Source organism: Protopterus annectens, chromosome 7.part0, assembly GCF_019279795.1.
Source record: "Protopterus annectens isolate FY-2018-M chromosome 7.part0, PAN1.0, whole genome shotgun sequence".
Taxonomy (NCBI): Eukaryota; Metazoa; Chordata; order Ceratodontiformes; family Protopteridae; genus Protopterus; species Protopterus annectens.
This window is the reverse complement of record NC_056739.1, coordinates 1,992,818,484-1,992,838,166: the sequence shown is the minus strand read 5'-3', so window position 1 is coordinate 1,992,838,166 and position 19,683 is coordinate 1,992,818,484. Positions and strand designations below refer to the sequence as shown.

The 19,683-nt window shown below is 42.9% G+C and overlaps 1 protein-coding gene across 2 annotated transcripts in view; it reads right to left on the bottom strand.

Annotated features, from left to right (window-relative positions):
- Positions 1-19,683, bottom strand: part of LOC122807290 (host cell factor 1-like) — a 3,131,707-nt gene that overhangs the window by 973,551 nt on the left and 2,138,473 nt on the right. The window lies entirely within an intron of this gene.

Genomic DNA, 19,683 nt, shown 5'->3' with positions numbered 1-19,683 from the left:
AAACACATTTCCATTGTACTAGTTCTCAGGATGAGAGCTGCTAAGTTGTAAGGGTTTTTTAGCATTCATTTTTTGGTTAGATGGCAGTCATGGCTACATTAGCTTGTCCTGTCATTTTTTTTTTAGCTATCCAGTATTTTTGCAGCCACCTAGTGTATTTTAACACACCTGTCTTTTCTACATGTTTTTATAGACATTTTTCCATGTAAAGTTTTGCAATGCTTTTGTTTTTATTCATGTTTAAGATTTTTTATTGTCACATATACTTGCTTGAAGGTTTTATACATGCTTCCTCATTTTATTCTGTTTCTTTAAATACTTAATTGGTTAATAAACATTAATCAGGGAGGGGTTGGTATATATAAAGGGAGGGCTTGACAGTGAAAGCATAACATCTGATGAAGTCTTTGTGATGAAAACGCTTGATTTTTGGAGTGTGTTTATATCTACGGTTAATAAACAGCTGTCTGCCTGATCCACAGTCTCGATTATTTGGACCTCTGCTATTTGTGCCCTGGTTTTGTGATTTGTTTTCTGGTACTGGTGGGCACTTGCCTCCTTGTTGTCAATTACTAGTTTGCTCTTATGGAGGACTCAGAGGTTGGCTTTAACCCTAGACCCGAAGGGGTTTTGGAAGTTGTACAATTCAACAACAGACTACAGCGGGTGGAAGGGCAGCTAACACAGTTGGTTCAACTGTTTACCCAGCACTCGCAAAGAGTGGGGTCTAATTTGGGGGGAGGGGGGTCATCTCTTGCAGGTATCTCCTGTTATGAACTTAAAAGCATAGCACACCTTGCCATGCAAAGTACAGTTGTGTACACTTACCATAAATGTAGATGAATCGAGTGTATTCAGTGTTGCAGTCATCACATTTGGATTATCTGCTTGCAGTAGCCCTCAGTCGGCCTGATTTTCAAAGTCTTGGTTCCTGCGTCGGTTGCCGTCTCATCTTCCGTGATGTCAGGTAGTCAGGGTTATAAAGCAGGCAGCCAACGCCATTACATCAGTTTTTCTTGCCACAGATATCAGGTGCCCCCTAATGGGAAGCAATTAAATAAATATATAGAAGGTTATACCTTCAGCAAAAAAGCAAATACAACAAAAAGCTTTTAAGCATAGAAAAGGAGAACAGAGGTATAGCCAAAAGAAGTCAGGGGGCTGGAGGGAGGGTATCCAGAACATCTATATTTATGGTAAGTGTACACAACTGTACCAGGTTCTTCGTGTTTCACTGTTGCAGTCATCACATTTGGGTACAGTCCCAAAGCTAAGGATGGGAGGAGGAATTTAGATAGCATTAGGACCAGCTATAAGGCCCTGCAAGACTGCAGTGGCAAAGCCAGCTCTGGATTTAGAGAAAACTGGCAAATAGTAATGCTTGATGAAAGTATGTGCAGAACTTCAGGTAGCAGCTTCTGGGATGTCCCTAGTAGGGACACCTCTGAGAAAGGCTGCAGAGGTAGATGCAGCCCTGGTTGAATGGGGTCTAATCCCCTGTGGGATATGTTTTCCATGGTGCTTATAGCAGAAATGAATGCAATGGCCTATCCATTTAGAAATGGTTTGCTTTGAAATAGCCTTCCCCTCTGCTCCTAAAGCAAATGCCACCAGCAGTTGTTCAGATTGCCTTTGAGGTTTAGTCCTGTCCAAGTAAAATCTAAGTTATCTGTGCACATCTAAGGAGCGCAGTATCTGTTCCCCTTTGTTCTGTGGATTAGAAAAGAAGGTTGGAAAATGAGTAGAGTGATTAAGAGCCACAATGGATATCACCTTGAGCATGAAGGAGGGATTGGTCCTGAGAGACACCCTGTCCGTACGAAAGATGATGAAAGGCTCCACTGCCATAAGGGCCTGTAAGCCAGATACCCTTCTTGCTGAAGTGATTGCTAAAGGGAAAGCTGTTTTCCAAGAAAGGAATTTTAGCTCTGTACTTGCAGCTGGCTCAAAAGGAGGAAGAGTGGGTTTTTCCAATAAAAAGTTAAGGTCCCAGGCTGGAGTTGGGGGCTCTCCTGGATGGTCTTAAGTTTTTGGCTGCTCTAAGGAACTGCTTGAGCAGTGGATGAGAGAAGAGGGGTGGTTCTGTGTTGTAATGAGCTGAAATGGCTGAGGCGTGAATTTTGATGGAGGAAAAAGAAAGGCCCTTGTGAAGTATCTCAGTTAAGTATTGAAGAATATGAGGTAAATTGGGCGCTGCTGTGCCCATCCCTTGAGTTTGGTTCCAGGCACAAAATCTTTTCCATTTTTCAGCATAAGATTTTCTAGTACTAGGCCTCCTTGCCTCCAAAATGACATCCAACACTTGTTTACTGAGGGATGGTAACAGAGAGATTAGGTAATTAGCCAGGCTGCCAGGTTCAGGGTTTGAAGCTGAGGGTGCAGAATCTGGTTCTCCTGCTGTCACAGCAGGGTAGGGGGTCTGAGGCAGGTGCCATGGAGCCAGCAGTGACATACTGTGCAAGAGGGGGTACCAGTGTTGGCATGGCCAATCTGGTGCAATCAGTATTGTCCTTGGCTTGTCCTGTTCGATCTTTAGTAGTACTTTGGAGAGGAGAGGCAGAAGGGGAAAGGCATAAACAAGTTTGTTTGTGGGGAGTCCTTGTGCAGAATTTGTCCAATTGGTAGTTCTGGGGGGAGGCAAACAGGTCTATATCTCGGCTCCCCCATTTGTTTATCAACATGTTGAAAATCTTTGGTTCCAGTTTCCACTTCTGTGGGTCCATGAGATTTCTGCTTAGTTCGTCTGCCAGTGTATTTAGTTTTCCTGGCAGAAATTGAGCCTGTAGATGCACTTGGTAGCTCAAGGCTGTGTTCCACAGAGCTATAACTAGTCTGCAGAGGGGGAAAGAATGGGTACCCCCTTGCTTGTTTATGTACCACATAACAGTGGTGTTGTCCGTCTTTACCATTAATTGTCCTGGAAGAATGTGGTCCTTGAAGGCTGTCAGAGCATTCTGTACACCTAACATTTCTTTTTGATTGATATGCAGGTGCATTTGACTTGGGTTCCATTTGCCCTGAATACACTTCCCTGCCAGGTGAGCCCCCCCAAGCATAGTCTGATCCGGCTGTTGTTAGGGTTTGGGCGGCAGGGGGTAGAGTGAATGGTATTCCCTTGTTTTGGTGGCAGGCCTCTGCCTACCAAAGGAACTCTAACCGTAGGCAAGGTATGATAGGAATCATTGCTTCTAGATCTTGAGAATGTTGACACTATAGGCTTTTTAGATACCATTGTAGTTTCCTCATATGCAGTCTTGCATATGAAATTAGTAGAATGCAGGAGGCCATGAACCCCAAGGCTTGCAGTATTTGTCTTGCAGATAGCAGGGTTTTTTTGGCCATTAGTTTTGAAGTAAGTTGTTAAATGAATTTGTTTCTCTGGCATGAGGAATCTGGGAAGTTGTGTTGAAGCTTGCTCCCAGGAATATAATTTGTTGACAGGGTACCAGATATCATTTCTTTTCATTTATGGTGTACCCCAGACAAGTTAGCACCTTTTGTACAAATGCCAGATGATTCAAAAGTATTTCATGGCTTTCTGCCTGAATTAGACAATTGTCCAGGTATGGGTATATTTGAATATTTCTTTGCCTGCAAAATGCAATGACTGGAGTCAGGCACTTTGTGAATACCCTGGGTGCAGTAGATAAGCCAAAGGGCAGTGCAGAGAACTGATAGTGCATGTAGCCTGCTTTGAAGCATAGGTATCTTCTGCAAGATTCCCTGATTGGGACGTGCAGGTAGGCTTCCTTTAAATCCAGTGTTGCCAACCAGGCATCTTTGCCTAGCATAGGAAGCAACTGGTGAAGAGTTAGCATCTTGAATTTTGGAATCACCAAAAAGGTGTTTAAGATAGAAAGGTCCAGGATAGGATGCCATTTGTCGTCTTTTCTGGGCACCAGGGAAAGTCTTGAGTAAAAACCTTGTCCCTTTTCCTCTTCTGGTACAGTTTGAATAGCCTTTATGCTTAAGAGAGAGTATACTTACTTTTGAGCCTCTGCCCACTGATTTGGGGGTAGATCTGGCCAACCGTTTGGGATTGGTAATGTGCGGAACTGAAATCTGTATTCTTGGGAAACTATACTTAAAACCCATTTGTCCTGGGTAATGAGTTCCCAGTTTTTTGCCTGCAGAGCAATCTTTCCCCCTAAAGGAGCAGTCAGTTGACAAGTGCTTGGAAGTTTTAAAGTTAAGTCATTGAGACAGCTTACCATAGGGGGGAGTCTTACTACTCCCTGATTTGGAAGTGGGAGCCCTCCACTGCTTAGTCCTATGCATACCCTGGGACTGAAGCCTGGGTGTTCTGCTGGTTCTGGGTTTTGACTGAGAAGGCCTGGAAGAGGCAGGAAAGGACCAATTCTTAGAAGGCCAATGCCTACTAAATCTTGGAGGCTGTACTTGTAGGAAATCTTTAACAATTTGCATAGCTTTAGCTTTTTCCTCCATCTTTTTAAGAACTTCTTCTGCTTTGTTGCCAAACAGGCGGTCCTGATTTAAGGGAGAATCCAGCAATTTAGCTTTAACATGATTTGGCAAAGATTGCTCCTTAAGCCAAGCATGTCTTCTAAGTACAGACCCAGTGACACTAGTGAATCAAAACCACATTGCAAAGTATGTTTTCCAACCTGTTCAGCAGAATGCATTAAATCCTTATTTTCAGCACAGTCAGGAATCAACATAATTTTCTGTTTAAGCAATCCAATAATATGCTGCTGATACTTTAATATATGAAACTGGCAATTTAAGGCCCTAATGGCCAAGGTTGCATAAGTGTATACCTTTTTACCCCATCTATCCAGCACCCTGGAGTCTCTATCAGAGGGGGTAGGATTTTTGGCAGTAGTAGCCTTAATGCCCTTGGGTCCCTGTGAAATGGTCTCAGGATCCGCAGTAGGATTTTTAAAAAGGAACTTGTGAGAGTCAGGAACCCTGTAATGTCTATCAGGTTTTCTGGGAGCAGGAGGTAAGGAATCAGGGGCCAAGCTAGATTCCGAAAAGGCATCAACAATGTCTAGTACAGGAGGGATAGCTAAAGGCCTGTGTTGAGGCAGGAGTAAGAAATCCCTAAGCCTCTTTTTAGAATCAGAGTAATCCTGGCTTTCCCAGGGAAAATGCTCCCTAAGAGTATGCAAGGTTTCACTTCACCAAAAGAGAAATCCTCTGGGGGGGGGGGGAGCAGAGGGAATAGAGTCCTCTGCATCAGAATCCTCATAGGTAGATACGGTGGTCATCAGAGGAAACAGAAATTTCAGAATCCTGGTCAGAAGTATCATAAGCAAATTCAGTCCTACGTCTCTTGGGGGGGGGGGGGGGATGGCTTTCCCTGATTAAAGTAATAAGGTCTTCAGCCAATCTTATCATTTGTTTTTTAAGCACAGAGGCCTGACCATGCGGTCTGGGCATAGCATGGTTAGAGTTTTAGGCCTTGAAGAAGAAGATGGCGTCGGTTTAATATGCAAGTCAGCAGGCCTGAATACACCCTTAGAAGCCGGTGCCTGCACAGTGGCGCCAGACCATCCAAGGTAGAGATATCCGCAGGTTCCACAGTTGAAGCATCTCACGGCATACTGGATTCCGAATGGGTCTCAGTAGAGGCTTGCGAATCTGAAGTAGTGGGCATCAGGGGCTGCAAAAGCGCCTCACTGAGTACCGGCAAACTGGCGACTGGCTTAGGAGAAGCGTCGTCGGCAGCTTTGGACCTAGGCAGCCTGTCTCTGTCTTTATCTTTGGGTTTTTTCGGAATGTCGGCAGTCGGATGGCTTACCAAAGACATATCTGGATAATTGAACCGAGTACCAAAATATTTAGAAGCGTAAATATACCGAAGACAAAGAGTTTGCTGCTTAAATAAGGCACAAAACTGACAGTGAGGTACGTCGTGGTCAGGGCCTAGGCAAGGAATACAGTATGAATGAAAATCTTTGTGAGGTATTTGCTTTCCACAAGAAATACAATTATTGACTTTTTCTGACATCGGTTTACAGCAAGAAAAAGTTTCTCCAACGGGGTACTTAACTTTAGTTGAAGACTAAAATTTCAGGAGTCGGCCGACCGGCACTTGCGAACGGCTTCTGCTTCGGGCACCGCATGGCAAGAAAGACTGATGTAATGGCATCAGCTGCATGCTTTATATCCGACTACCTGACGTGATGAAAGATGAGACAGCAACCGACACAGGACCCAAGACTTCGATAATCAGGCCGACTGAGGGCTACTACAAGCAGATAACCCAAATGTGATGACTGCAACAGTGAAACACGAAGAACATCCAGGAAGCGTTGTTTCGTAATTTGGACGACATGGAGCCCAACCAGGAAATGATGTCAGCTAGTTCACCTCCAGCAAGGAGGGATAACAGACTGTAGGGCTGTGGAGACACCGGAGCGAGTATTAACACCTTTGCAGTTCATTCAACGCAAGTGAACATCCATGGCACTTTGGGTGCAAGGAAAAAACAGACTTGTTTAGCAGCTTGCAACTGCATATCAGTTTGTAATGATAAACATCGGGACAATATGTGTTCATGGGGCAATGGGGAAAACATTACTGGTTGGCTTAAGAACAGTTGTTCTTTTTCAGAATACAAACACTCTGATAATCATTCTAATGGCCAACAAGTTAACTATGGTACTTACAGTTTTAATGTTAACAAATTACATGATGCTATTTTAAGATATAAAATCCTGGGTTTTGATAATAATTATTTAAAAGAGTGCATTTCTAGGGGAATAGTACCCAAGGGTCTTAGAATTTACAAGTATCCTAACAATGTTAAGGAGGGTACAACGTCTCATGATGAGTTGATTAAAATCCTTGACAGATGCAGACAGGACATTATGAGGCCATCGTTAGAGAGAATGAGAGAGAAATGGATAGCTTGCAAGGAGAAATTAAGAAACTCAATCAGGTCATTACCACCGACTTAATGTTTTCCGTTGAAACGGAATATTTTGACATCAAGAAAAGTACAGAGGATAGGTGTGACCTGTTATACAAGAGGAAATGCAGCAAAAGTACAGTTGTGTACCTTCCATAAATGTAGATGTTAGAGTGTATTCACTGTTGCAGTCATTACACTTGGCTTATCCTGCTGGCAGGCTACCTGCAGTTGGCCTGAATTCCAAAGTCCTGGTCCGGCGTCGGTTGCTGTCGCCTCTTCCCTGACATAAGTGCGCCAGAGGTATAAAAGATGCAGTCGACGCCATTTTCTTCAGTTTTTCTTGTCCCAGATGTCAGGTGCCCCCAAAAGGGTAGGCTAAAAAACTTGCAAATAAAAAAGCATACACAAACATAAACATTAGCTTCCTCTACAAGCAAATACACCACATGGGTTGTATAGAATAGAGAAGTACAGATAAGTCCCAGCAATGAAAGGGGGATGGTGGGGGGGGGGTAACCTGGACTGCAACAGTGAATACACTTGAACATCTACATTTATGGTAGGTACACAACTGTACTATGTTCATCGTGTTTCACTGTTGCAGTCATTACACTTGGGTTGCATCCCAAAGCTGAGGTTGGGCGGCTGGGTCTAAATAGGAGTAGGAGTGGCTATGAGGCCCTGCAGGACTGCAGTGGCAAAGCCTGCTCTGGATTTAGAGTAAAGAGGTAAGTGATGGTGCTTGGTAAAAGTGTGCACTGAACTCCAAGTTGCAGCTTCCAATATTTCCTTGGTTGGTACTCCTCTGAGAAAGGCTGCTGATGTGGCTGCTGCCCTGGTAGAATGTGGCCTAATATTCTTAGGCACTGATTTGCCATGCTGTGCATAGCAGAAACAAATGCAGTGTCCTATCCATTTTGAAATTGTCTGCTTTGAAATAGCCTTTCCTTGTGATCCTGCAGCGTATTCCACAAAAAGTTGCTCAGTTTTTCTGAAAGCTTTTGTTTTGTCCAAGTAGAAGCGTAGATGCCTGTGTATGTCCAAAGAGGGCAGAAGTCTCTCCCCTTTATTCTGGGGATTTGGATAAAATGTTGGTAAATGAATGGTTTGGTTAAGAGACACACTGGATACTACCTTTGGCATAAACCTTGGGTTTGTCCTTAGAGAAACCCTGTCCGGATGAAAAATGATGAAAGGTTCCACTGCCATTAGTGCCTGCAACTCTGAGACTCTTCTTGCTGAGGTTATTGCTAGGAGCAGAGCAGTTTTCCATTATAAGAATTTTATCTCAGCTGTATTGGCTGGCTCAAAAGGAGGCAGTGTGAGCTTTTCCAAGACAAAGTTGAGGTCCCATGTTGGTATAGGTGCCCTCCTTGGGGGTCTTATGTTTTTTGCCCCTCTGAGGTACTGCCTTAGTAGTGGATGAGAGAAAATAGGAGGTTCCGTATTGTAATGAGCTGAAATGGCAGAGGCATGGATCTTAATTGATGAGAAGGATAGGCCTTTGTCCAGCATCTCAGTCAGGTATTGTAAAATCTGAGGAATATTAGGGACAAGCGGTTCAAGTCCTTGTGCCTGGTTCCAAGCACAGAATCTCTTCCATTTTTCTGCATAAGATTTCCTGGTGCTGGGTCTCCTGGCTTCCAAAATGACATCCATAACTGCTTTAGAGAGGGGTGAGTTCTGAGTGGCTATATTATTCGCCAAGCAGCCAGATTTAAGGTTCTGAGCTGGCTGTGCAGGATCTGATTGTTTTGTTGCATCAGCAGATGAGGAATTTGAGGTAAAGTCCAGGCTGTTCCTTGAGACAAGCTCTTTAGGATTGGGTAACAGTGCTGGCGTGGCCAGTCTGGGGCAATCAGAATCATTTTTGGCTTCTCTTGTCTGACATTTAAGAGTACCTTGGGGAGTAGAGGCAGTGGTGGATAGGCATAAACTGTTAGGCTTTTCCAGCTGAATGACAGAGCATCCATCTTCCACGCTTGTGAGTGATAAGTCCTTGTGCAGAATCTCTGTAGTTGGCAGTTGTGAGGGGATGCAAATAGATCTATGTCTGGGTATCCCCATTTCTTTATCACGCTGAAGACTTGTGGATCCAGTTTCCACTCGTGAGAGTCCATGAGGTTTCTGCTTAGGTCGTCTGCCAGAGTATTTTTCTTTCCTGGCAGGAATTGTGCCTGCAGATGTACTTGACAGGCCAGTGCTGTGTTCCACAAAGTCATGGCTTGCCTGCAGAGGGGGTAGGAATGTGTGCCCCCTTGCTTATGTACCACATGACTGTAGTATTGTCCATCTTTAGTAATAGTTGTCCTGGATGTAGTAGATCCTTGAAGGCTGTCAGGGCATTCTGTACAGCTAGCATCTCTTTTTGATTGATATGAAGATGCATTTGGTCTGTGGGCCACGTGCCCTGTATGCATTTTCCCACCATGTGTGCTCCCCAGGCATAATCCAATGCATCTGTTGTTAGTGTCTGCCTGGCTGTGGATAGAGTGAAAGGCTGTCCCTTGTTGTGGTGATAGGCCAGTGCCCACCATCGAAACTCCTGTTGTAGGCAGGGAATTAGAGCAATTATTGTTTCCAGGCTGTGGCAACATTGAGTCCAACCACCACACACCATTATAGCTTCCTCATATGCAGTCTTGCATATGGAATTAGCAGGATGCAGGATGCCATGAAGCCCAAAGCCTGCAGAATTTTTCTTGTAGGTAGCTGGGTCTTTGTTGCCATAATTTGGAAATAATGAGTCAGTTGCCTTTGTTTGTCTGGCGTGAGATAAGCCATCTGGGCAGTGGTATTTAAGCTTGCACCCAGGAATATTTTCTCTTGAGAGGGCACTAGTTTTGATTTATTTTCGTTTACTGTGTACCCTAGGCAAATTAGTAATCTTTTTACAAACGCCAGACGCTTTAGTAGAATGTCCTTGCTGTCTGCTTGAATAAGGCAGTCGTCCAAGTAGGGATATATTTGAATTCCTTTTTGTCTGCAAAATGCAATTACTGGTGCCAGGCATTTTGTGAAGACCCTGGGCGCAGTAGATAAGCCAAAGGGCAGTGCAGAGAATTGATAATGTATTGAACCAGCTATGAATCTGAGGTATCTTCTGCAAGATTGTCTGATTGGGACATGCAGGTATGCCTCTTTGAGGTCCAAAATAACTAGACAAGCCTTCTTGCCCAGCATGGGTAGAAGTTGGTGTAGTGTCAACATTTTGAATTATGGAACGTCCAGAAAAGTATTTAGAGTAGACAGATCCAGTATTGGTCTCCAAGCTTTGTCCTTTCTGGGTACCAAGAAAAGTCTTGAGTAAAATCCTTGTCCTTGCTCTTGCTGTGGTACTTTTTGAATAGCCCTCATGTCCATGAGAGCAGAAATTTGTCTTTGTGCCTCTGCCCATTGATTGTGTGGCAGGTCTGGCATACCTTTTGGCCTTGGAAGAGTGTGAAAGTGGAACCTGTAACCCTGGGAAACAATATTCAATACCCATTTGTCCTGGGTGATCATGTGCCAATTTTGTGAGAAAAGTGCTAGTTTTCCCCCTAAGGGTGCTGCCAAAAGGTAAGTGCTTGGCATTGGTAGAGGAAAGTCATTGGGACGGTTTCCTATAAGGTTGTGATTTGTCTTCTCCGCCTTTGGGGGCTGAAGCACCTCATTGCTTAGGTCTGTATGAGCCTTGGGGCTGAGATCTGCCTCTTGGGCGTCTGTATCTGCCTCTTTGTGGCCTGTCTGACACTGGAAAGGACCAATTCTTAGAAGGCCAGTTCCTGCTAAATCTGGGTGGCTGAACCTGTAAGAAATCCTTTACTGTCTGCATTGATTTTGCTTTATCTTCCATTTTCTTTAACACGTCTTCTGCCTTAACACCAAACAAAGTATCATGCTGTAATGGAGCATCCAACAATTTTGCTTTAACATGATCAGGTACACTTTGTTCTTTTAACCAAGCATGCCTTCGAATGACAGAACCCGTAAATGCGGCTTTGCAAGAAGCCTCTAATGAATCAAAACCACATTGCAAAGTATGCTTTCCCACTTGTTAAGTATGCTTTCCCACTTGTTCAGCTGCATGCAATAAATCCTGCATTTCCTTATTTTCAAGACATTCTGAGCTTGTAAGCATTTTCTGTTTTAACAAAGACATTAGGTATTGTTGATATTTAAGCATGTGAAACTGGCAGTTTAAAGCCCTTACAGCTAAAGTAGCAGAGGTGTAAACTTTTTTCCCCCATCTATCCAGTGCTCTAGAATCCCTATCAGAGGGAACAGGGTATTTTGCAGTGGAAGCCTTGACCCCTTTGGGACCCTGAGAAATTGTTTCTGGGTCAACAGCAGGGTTTTTATAAAGAAATTTATGAGAATATGGGACCCTGTAGTACCTATCTGGCTTAGGTGGTGCAGGGGGTAAAGAATCAGGAGACAAACTAGATTCAGAAAATACATCATCAACAATATCTAGGACAGGGGGAATAGCAAGTGGCCTATGCTGAGGAAGTAAAATAAAGTATCTGAGCCTTTTCTTGGATTCTGAATAATCCTGGCTCTCCCAATGGAAATGCTCCCTCATGGAGTGCAGGGTTTCCCCAAAGGAGTAATCCTCAGGAGGAGAGGCTGAAGGGATAGATTCTTCAGCGTCAGAGTCCTCATAGGGAGGAAGAGAATATCCCTGTTCTGAAGAGGAATCAGAGGAAATAGAAACCTGGTCAGAGGAATCATAGTCAGTATCTTGCCTAGGCCTTTTTTCAGGAGGGGGATGGGAACCCCTGATCAGAGTAATTAGGTCCTCGGCCATTTTAAGCATCTGTTTCTTTGGCATAGATGACTGTCCAAGTGAATGCTGTACTTGTTTCTTTGTCTTTAAAGGTGTTTTAGACTTTGCCTTGGCTGTTGAAGTGGTCTTGATAGTAAGCTGTGTAGGTCTAAAAACACCCTCAGAAGCCGATGCCTGCTCAGCAGCTCCGGACCCATCTGAGGGATTAGTTTCTGTAGGCCCAATACCTTGAGTTTCCAGTGGCCCAGTTGTCTCCACGTGGGAGTCAGAGGCGGCCTGTGGCTCTGAGGTAGCGGGTGTCAGGGGCTGCGAAAGTGCCTCACTGAAAACCGACGAACCGGCGACTGGCCTAGAAGAGGCTTCGTCGTCGGTTTTGGACCTCGGATGCCTGTCCTTTTCTTTGTCCTTGCGTTTTTTATGAGCTGCGGTCGTTGGTTGTTCTGACAGCATTATATAGTTAAACTTTCAGCCAAAGTAATGTAGAGCAAAATCAAACTGACGCTTAATAGTGTGTTGGTTGAATCTAGAGCAAAACCGACAACTAGCAACGTCGTGGTCAGGGCCTAGGCAAGGAATACAGTAAGAATGAAAATCCTTATGAGGTATTTGCTTCCCACAAGAAATACAATTGTTAACTTTTACTGACATCGGTCTGGAGCAAGAAAAAGTTTCCCCAACAGGATACTTAGCTTTATTGAAGACTTCGGATCTGAAATTCAATTTCGAAAATCTCAGGAGTCGGCCGACCGGCACTTGCGAACTGCTTTTGCTTTGGGCACCGCGCAGCAAGAAAGACTGATGAAAATGGTGTCAGCTGCATCTTTTATACCCCTGGCGCACTGACGTCAGGGAAGAGGCGACAGAAACAGACGCTGGACCAGGACTTTGGAATTCAGGCCGACTGTGGGTAGCCTGCCAGCAGGATAACCCAAATGTAATGACTGCAACAGTGAAACACGATGAACATCTTGACAGGGACCTGCGAGAGTACAAAGACAGGATTGCCTATCCGAAACCTAAGTCTGACCACTACAAACCTAGGTTTCATCAGGGGGGAGTATACGGTGACAGGAGTTATGGATTTGATAAGGGGAACAACAATGAAGGGAGGGGAAGACGTACCCATTCGACCGTACATGACAAAGGATATGAGGAAGAATTTGATACACCCCACCCATACAACCCTTTAGGGTACCCAGAGTTAAGGAGATCCGAGAGGTTAAGGCAAAAGACACCTATACAATATTACCAAGGGGGAGCCCCAAACCGCAAGAGGTACTAAACAGGGGGGTAATTTGTAAAACCAACAGATTTAATACATCTACAGAAAGTATACAGGTGGAAGGATGTAGGTACACTTGGAAGGACTTTAGTATTTTTAACTACAGTGGGTTAGAAGTTACAGATAAGCACTTTGATTTATTTATCAATGGTTTTAAATTTATACCCAGTTGTAGAAGTCAAATTTCCAGCATTTTGATTGACCTCAAGATGTTTTTGAGGAATAAAAATTTTGAAATCATGTTTGAGGGTAAGAGACCAGTTCACCCGTCCAGTGATATTAAAAAAGAAAAGTATCATCAATCCCCCCTATACACCCCAAACTTAAGAATTTTGAGAACAAAGTGGAAGTTGAAATAAGGGAGTGTTTAAACAACAAAAGAGTACAGTTTAATTTAACCAAAGAGGAAAATGAATTGTTGAAAGAACTCAGGGACAACAAATATGTTAGAATTATGCAACACGACAAAGGGGAGGGGTAGTTTTCATGGACAGTATAGTGTACTCTGGCAAGATGTTGGACATCTTGATCCATAGTAATAGGTACACATGAGTTTCAAGGAATGAAATAAATTTAGCTTACAGAAAAATAGATTTAATTTTAAAAGAAATGTTGGATGAGAATCTGATAAATCAGGATACTTATGGATACTTGTTCATGGACAGACCAAAAATACCCTCCATTTTTGGGATCCCTAAAGTCCACAAGGTTCCTAACAACCCCCCTCTTAGACAGATTCCGGCCGCTACAGATTCTAAAACATACCCTTTGGCCAAATTTTTGGACCTTAAGTTGAAAAACATTTGGACCAACATGGTGGGGGATACTTAAGGATTCTTGGGACTTTTTGAGGAGTGTAACAGATGATCTGTATGATGACTCCCTTATATTTTTAACCTTGGACATACAAAACATGTTCAACATTATACCCCACCGATTAGGAATGGAGTGGTTTGAGGAAGCCTTGAATCACCATGGAGACACACAATACTTTGATTTGTACTGACTTGATGGATTTGGTATTAAAGTACAATTTCCTCTTTTTTGAGAGTGAGTTTTATAAGCAGACACAGGGAGTGGCCATGGGGGCATGCTGCACCCCCACCTATGCCAACGTTGTTTAGTCAGTGTGGGAGGACAAATTTGTATTTTCCTCAGAGTATGCCAGATTTTGGAAATATTATAGGCGTTACCTGGATGACATTTGTATTTTCTGGATGGGAACGGAGGGCAAGTGAATGAATTTATTTGTTATCTCAACCATACAACACAATTTTTGAAATTTACACATTGCATTTCTTATAAGGAAATGCACTATTTGGATATGACCATACAAAAGGCTGAAGGGGAGAAGAAATTTAAATCCACCATACACCGTAAAGACACTTTCTCTAACTCCTACCTTTACTTTTCTAGTTCACATCCTTATAAACAAAAAAGGAGTATTCCGAAGGGCCAGTTTATACATTGTTCCAGGATGACCTCTGACAACACAGATTTTGAGATAGAGTGTTACAAACTAAGAGAAATGTTCCTAGCAAGAAAATACCCCCCTGATTTAATAGACGATGTGATGAAAGAAGTGCAATATGGTAGGTCCAACAAATTTGGACTTATTTTAGGGAAGGCCAGTGAGGATATCCCAAATACTAACCATACACAGGTTGCTACTAATGACCTTATGGGTCAAAGGGGGAATTTTGCTATGAACTACAGCTCTGATGCTAGTACTACTGGGGACATAATTTTTAGAAACTGGCAGAAATTTGAGTGTTACTCTGATTTAGAAGTTATTTTTAAAACACCACTTCAGTTCACCTACAGGAAAGGTAGGAATTTAAAAGACATACTAGAGAACAAAAAAGTTCAGGTGAGTATGAAAAGAACTGGTACTTTTAAATGTGGGACTTGTTCCCAGTGCTCCTACATTACTAATCAGGACTCTGTTAACATTTCAAGTAGAAACAGAACCATTGAGGCTACTACATTTTCCAATTGTGACACTGTGGGTGTTATTTACCTCGCTGCCTGCAAAGTTTGCGGGGCATTTTATGTAGGTAAAACTATTTGTAAGCTCAAAAGGAGAATATACGAACACTTCAATGAGATTAGGAAGCAGGACATTAAGAATCTCCTTTACAAACATTCTCTTACTTGTCAGAATGCTAGATGGATTATTTTTGTCTTGGAGAAAGTAGAACAGGGTCCTGGGGGGCATGGGAAAATCAGATTGAGGTTAGGGAACTTTACTGGCAGTTGGTTTTGGAGGCTAACAGAACCCCTGGGTTGAACGAACACATTTCCATTGTACCAGTTCTCAGGATGAGAACTGCTAAGTTGTAAAGATTTTTTTAGCATTCATTTTTTGGTTAGATGGCAGTCATGGTTATATTAGCTTGTCTTGTCATTTTTTTAACTATCCAGTATTTTTGCAGCCACCTAGTGTATTTTAACACAACTGTCTTTTATACATGTGTTATAGACATTTTTTCCATGTAAAATTTTGTAATGTTTTTGGTTTTATTCATGTTTAACATTTTTTATTGTCACATACACTTGCTTGAAGGTTTTATACATGCCTCCTCATTTTATTCTGTTTCTTTAAATACTTAATTGGTTAATAAACATCAATCAAGGAGGGGTTGGTATATTTAAAAGGAGGGCTTGACAGTGGAAAGTATAACATCTGATTAAGTCTTTGTGATGAAAAAGCTTGATTTTTGGAGTGAGTTTATATTTATGGTTAATAAACAGCTGTCTGCCTGATCCACAGTCTTGATTATTTGGACCTCTGCTATTTGTGCCCTGGTTTTGTGATTTGGTTTCTGGTACTGATAGGCACTTGCCTCCTTGTTGTCGATTATTAAACATAAAGATCCTACTAGTGCTTTATATAAGCATGTCTCTACACATAAAGTCACACTTTTTATTTCATGGTTGCAGTGCATTCATGTTGATAAACGTGGGGGTGATTTATAGGTTCATAGGTAGGTACTAGGCTATCGGCCCAAGGGCCTATGTAAGCCTAGCCAACAAGGTACCATAGCTTATGCCACCCAAGAAAGATATTTTCCTGTGCCACTGTCCAGCAGAGACACAGAAGTGATCCCCGGGGTGTATTTCCTATTTCCCATCCACTCATCAAGATTTTTCTTGAAGAGTACTAATGAAGAACAACAAAGTTGAAAAAGCTGAGGCTAGATGGATAATGCAGTTGCAGGCACATAAACATCCTGGGCTAAATGGTTTTGTACCCTTAAAACCTTTGCTTAAAGATCGCAAATTACATCATTGATTAATTGATGCTGTTATTTAAAGTGCATGTGATCTCCTGTAAGATTGTCTGATGAAGTGCCTATTGTGAGGCATGAAAGCGCTTACCTGGGAAAATCAGATTGAGGTTAGGGAACTTTACTGGCAGTTGGTTTTGGAGGCTAACAGAACCCCTGGGTTGAACAAACACATTTCCATTGTACCAGTTCTCAGGATGAGAACTGCTAAGTTGTAAAGATTTTTTTAGCATTCATTTTTTGGTTAGATGGCAGTCATGGTTATATTAGCTTGTCTTGTCATTTTTTTAACTATCCAGTATTTTTGCAGCCACCTAGTGTATTTTAACACAACTGTCTTTTATACATGTGTTATAGACATTTTTTCCATGTAAAATTTTGTAATGTTTTTGGTTTTATTCATGTTTAACATTTTTTATTGTCACATACACTTGCTTGAAGGTTTTATACATGCCTCCTCATTTTATTCTGTTTCTTTAAATACTTAATTGGTTAATAAACATCAATCAAGGAGGGGTTGGTATATTTAAAAGGAGGGCTTGACAGTGGAAAGTATAACATCTGATTAAGTCTTTGTGATGAAAAAGCTTGATTTTTGGAGTGAGTTTATATTTATGGTTAATAAACAGCTGTCTGCCTGATCCACAGTCTTGATTATTTGGACCTCTGCTATTTGTGCCCTGGTTTTGTGATTTGGTTTCTGGTACTGATAGGCACTTGCCTCCTTGTTGTCGATTATTAAACATAAAGATCCTACTAGTGCTTTATATAAGCATGTCTCTACACATAAAGTCACACTTTTTATTTCATGGTTTTGCAGTGCATTCATGTTGATAAACGTGGGGGTGATTTATAGGTTCATAGGTAGGTACTAGGCTATCGGCCCAAGGGCCTATGTAAGCCTAGCCAACAAGGTACCATAGCTTATGCCACCCAAGAAAGTTATTTTCCTGTGCCACTGTCCAGCAGAGACACAGAAGTGATCCCCGGGGTGTATTTCCTATTTCCCATCCACTCATCAAGATTTTTCTTGAAGAGTACTAATGAAGAACAACAAAGTTGAAAAAGCTGAGGCTAGATGGATAATGCAGTTGCAGGCACATAAACATCCTGGGCTAAATGGTTTTGTACCCTTAAAACCTTTGCTTAAAGATCGCAAATTACATCATTGATTAATTGATGCTGTTATTTAAAGTGCATGTGATCTCCTGTAAGATTGTCTGATGAAGTGCCTATTGTGAGGCATGAAAGCGCTTACCTGTTTTTAAGCTTATTTATTAAAGTTTGGATATTTTAGAAGCCGTATTTGGTCCTGGACTATGGTTCCTGCATTTTGTGATTTTGTCTGTTTTGGACCTTAACTACCCGAGACACTGCTTGGTATATCCTTTTTGCTCTGGATCTCTGCTGTCCTGTGGATGGGGTGGTGCCGAGACAGTAGCCGGTGCCTTGGGGGGACGAATGCCGGTATCCCTATGTAGAGCTGTAGAGGGGGAAAGCACACTACTCATCAGCTCAAAAGCAGATCCCACCGGTTCCAAGGATGTCCCTGGCTCTGAGGAGATAGAGGACACCCCCGGCTCCAGGGAGATCGGCTCCAAGGCCGATGTGGGAACCAAGCTCACCCGAGCTGACACACTGAGGGGTAGACTCAAACCGAAGAAGTTCGGGCCCGAGCGTCCCCCCTCCCCCAGGGCCGGCCTGAGAACCCACACTCCGGATGGTGCCGAGAGAGTCGGAGCAGAGGTCGGTTCAGTAATCTCTGAAAGGGGTCCCAGAACCGACAGTTCTACAGTAAGCAGTACCAGGCACTCAGGCTCCGAGGGTCCAGCTTGGCTCGGAAGAGGAACAACAGTGGTTGCAATAGTCTTGGGAGGCTCCGAGACCTGATGAGTCGGAACCGAGAACAATTTGGCTAGTGCTGGCGACTTCAGGAGTCTGCTCACCACTGGCTCCATGTCATCATCAGATAGGCTCATAGTGGACCTGGAGGATAGAGAAGGACAATGAGATCTCTCCAAAATGGGAGATCGGTGGAACATTAATGGACCGGTTCCAAGACATGGTATCTTGTGGCTCCGAAGACCTTGGGGGCCAAACAACTAGGCTTGTCCATAATAATGACCTCTGTCATTTCCGAGGACTGTGGAGCCGAGGATCGGAGACAGATGATTTAGAAAATTTTGACAATTTCTCTGGAGGCTCCAATTGAGCTGAAGAGACAGGTAATGGCCTTTTGGATGGTTTGGCCTTCTTTGAAGAAGAAGCACTCTGCACAGCTTCCTCAAAGGTCGTCTTTAGGAGACCCTGAGAATCAATATGCTTCTCCTCTCCTGTAACTCGCGTGCACTAAAGGAGTGGCAGAAAGTACAATCCTCCTGTAAATGTATAGCCCCTAGACAGTACACGCAAATGACATGTCTGTCTGTGATTGACATTTTCTGTGTACATTTCTGACATTTTTTACAGCCCGAAAGCTTATGCTCTTTCTCTCTAGATTCCTTAGACATGATAGAGAAAGTTCCAAACAGGATCACAAGGCAACTAAGATATATATCACACTCTAATCCAAAAAAACACTGCACATCTAAGTGAAAGATAAATTAGACACCAACTAACTCTGACAAAGGGAAGAGCACTAGGACCTCTAACTTAAATGGACCTAGATGCCAAGGACAACAAACACACGCAGACACTAATACTACCAGCCTTCTAACTAAAATGGGCGACTGGCTCTAATTTAAACGAGCCAAATGACCAATTAACCAAGTACAACAGTAAACTAAGCAACACACCACTACAATAACTACGGGATACAAAAAATGCCTGCGAAAAAAATGATGGCCCAACAACAGCAACCAACAGCAGTAAGAGATAAAGTAAGCTACACGCTAAATCTAACTACCTAATGCTACAAAAACATTATAAATGCAAGAATCCTTAATTTTAACTAAGTGAAAAAAGACAAAAACTTAGCCACGGCCAAGAAGAGCACATCTAACCTTGTAAAGCAGCAAACGAGATCTGGAGAGCTGCACCACTGCATCATGGGATACCTACCTGCCACAAGCCAAGTTCGAGACTTCCAGCTGTGTATTCAGCCGAGTCAGAGCCGAGGATCGGCTCTGAACCCATCCATGTAAGAATGAAGGTGAGACAGGACAAAGTACAATTGTGTACGCTTACCATAAATGTAGATGTTTGAGTGTATTCACTGTTGCAGTCATTACATTTGGGTAATCTGCTGGCAGGTTGCCCTCAGTCGGCCTGATTAACAAAGTCAGTCCTGCATCAGTTGCTGTCCCTTCTTCCATGACGTCAGGTCATTAGGGGTATAAAGCATGCAACCGATGCCATTACATCAGTTTTTCTTGCCCCTGATGTCAGGTGCCCCCCTAATGGGGAGCAAATAAAATTAAAAACACAGAATTATACCTCCAACCAAAAGCAAATACACCAAAAA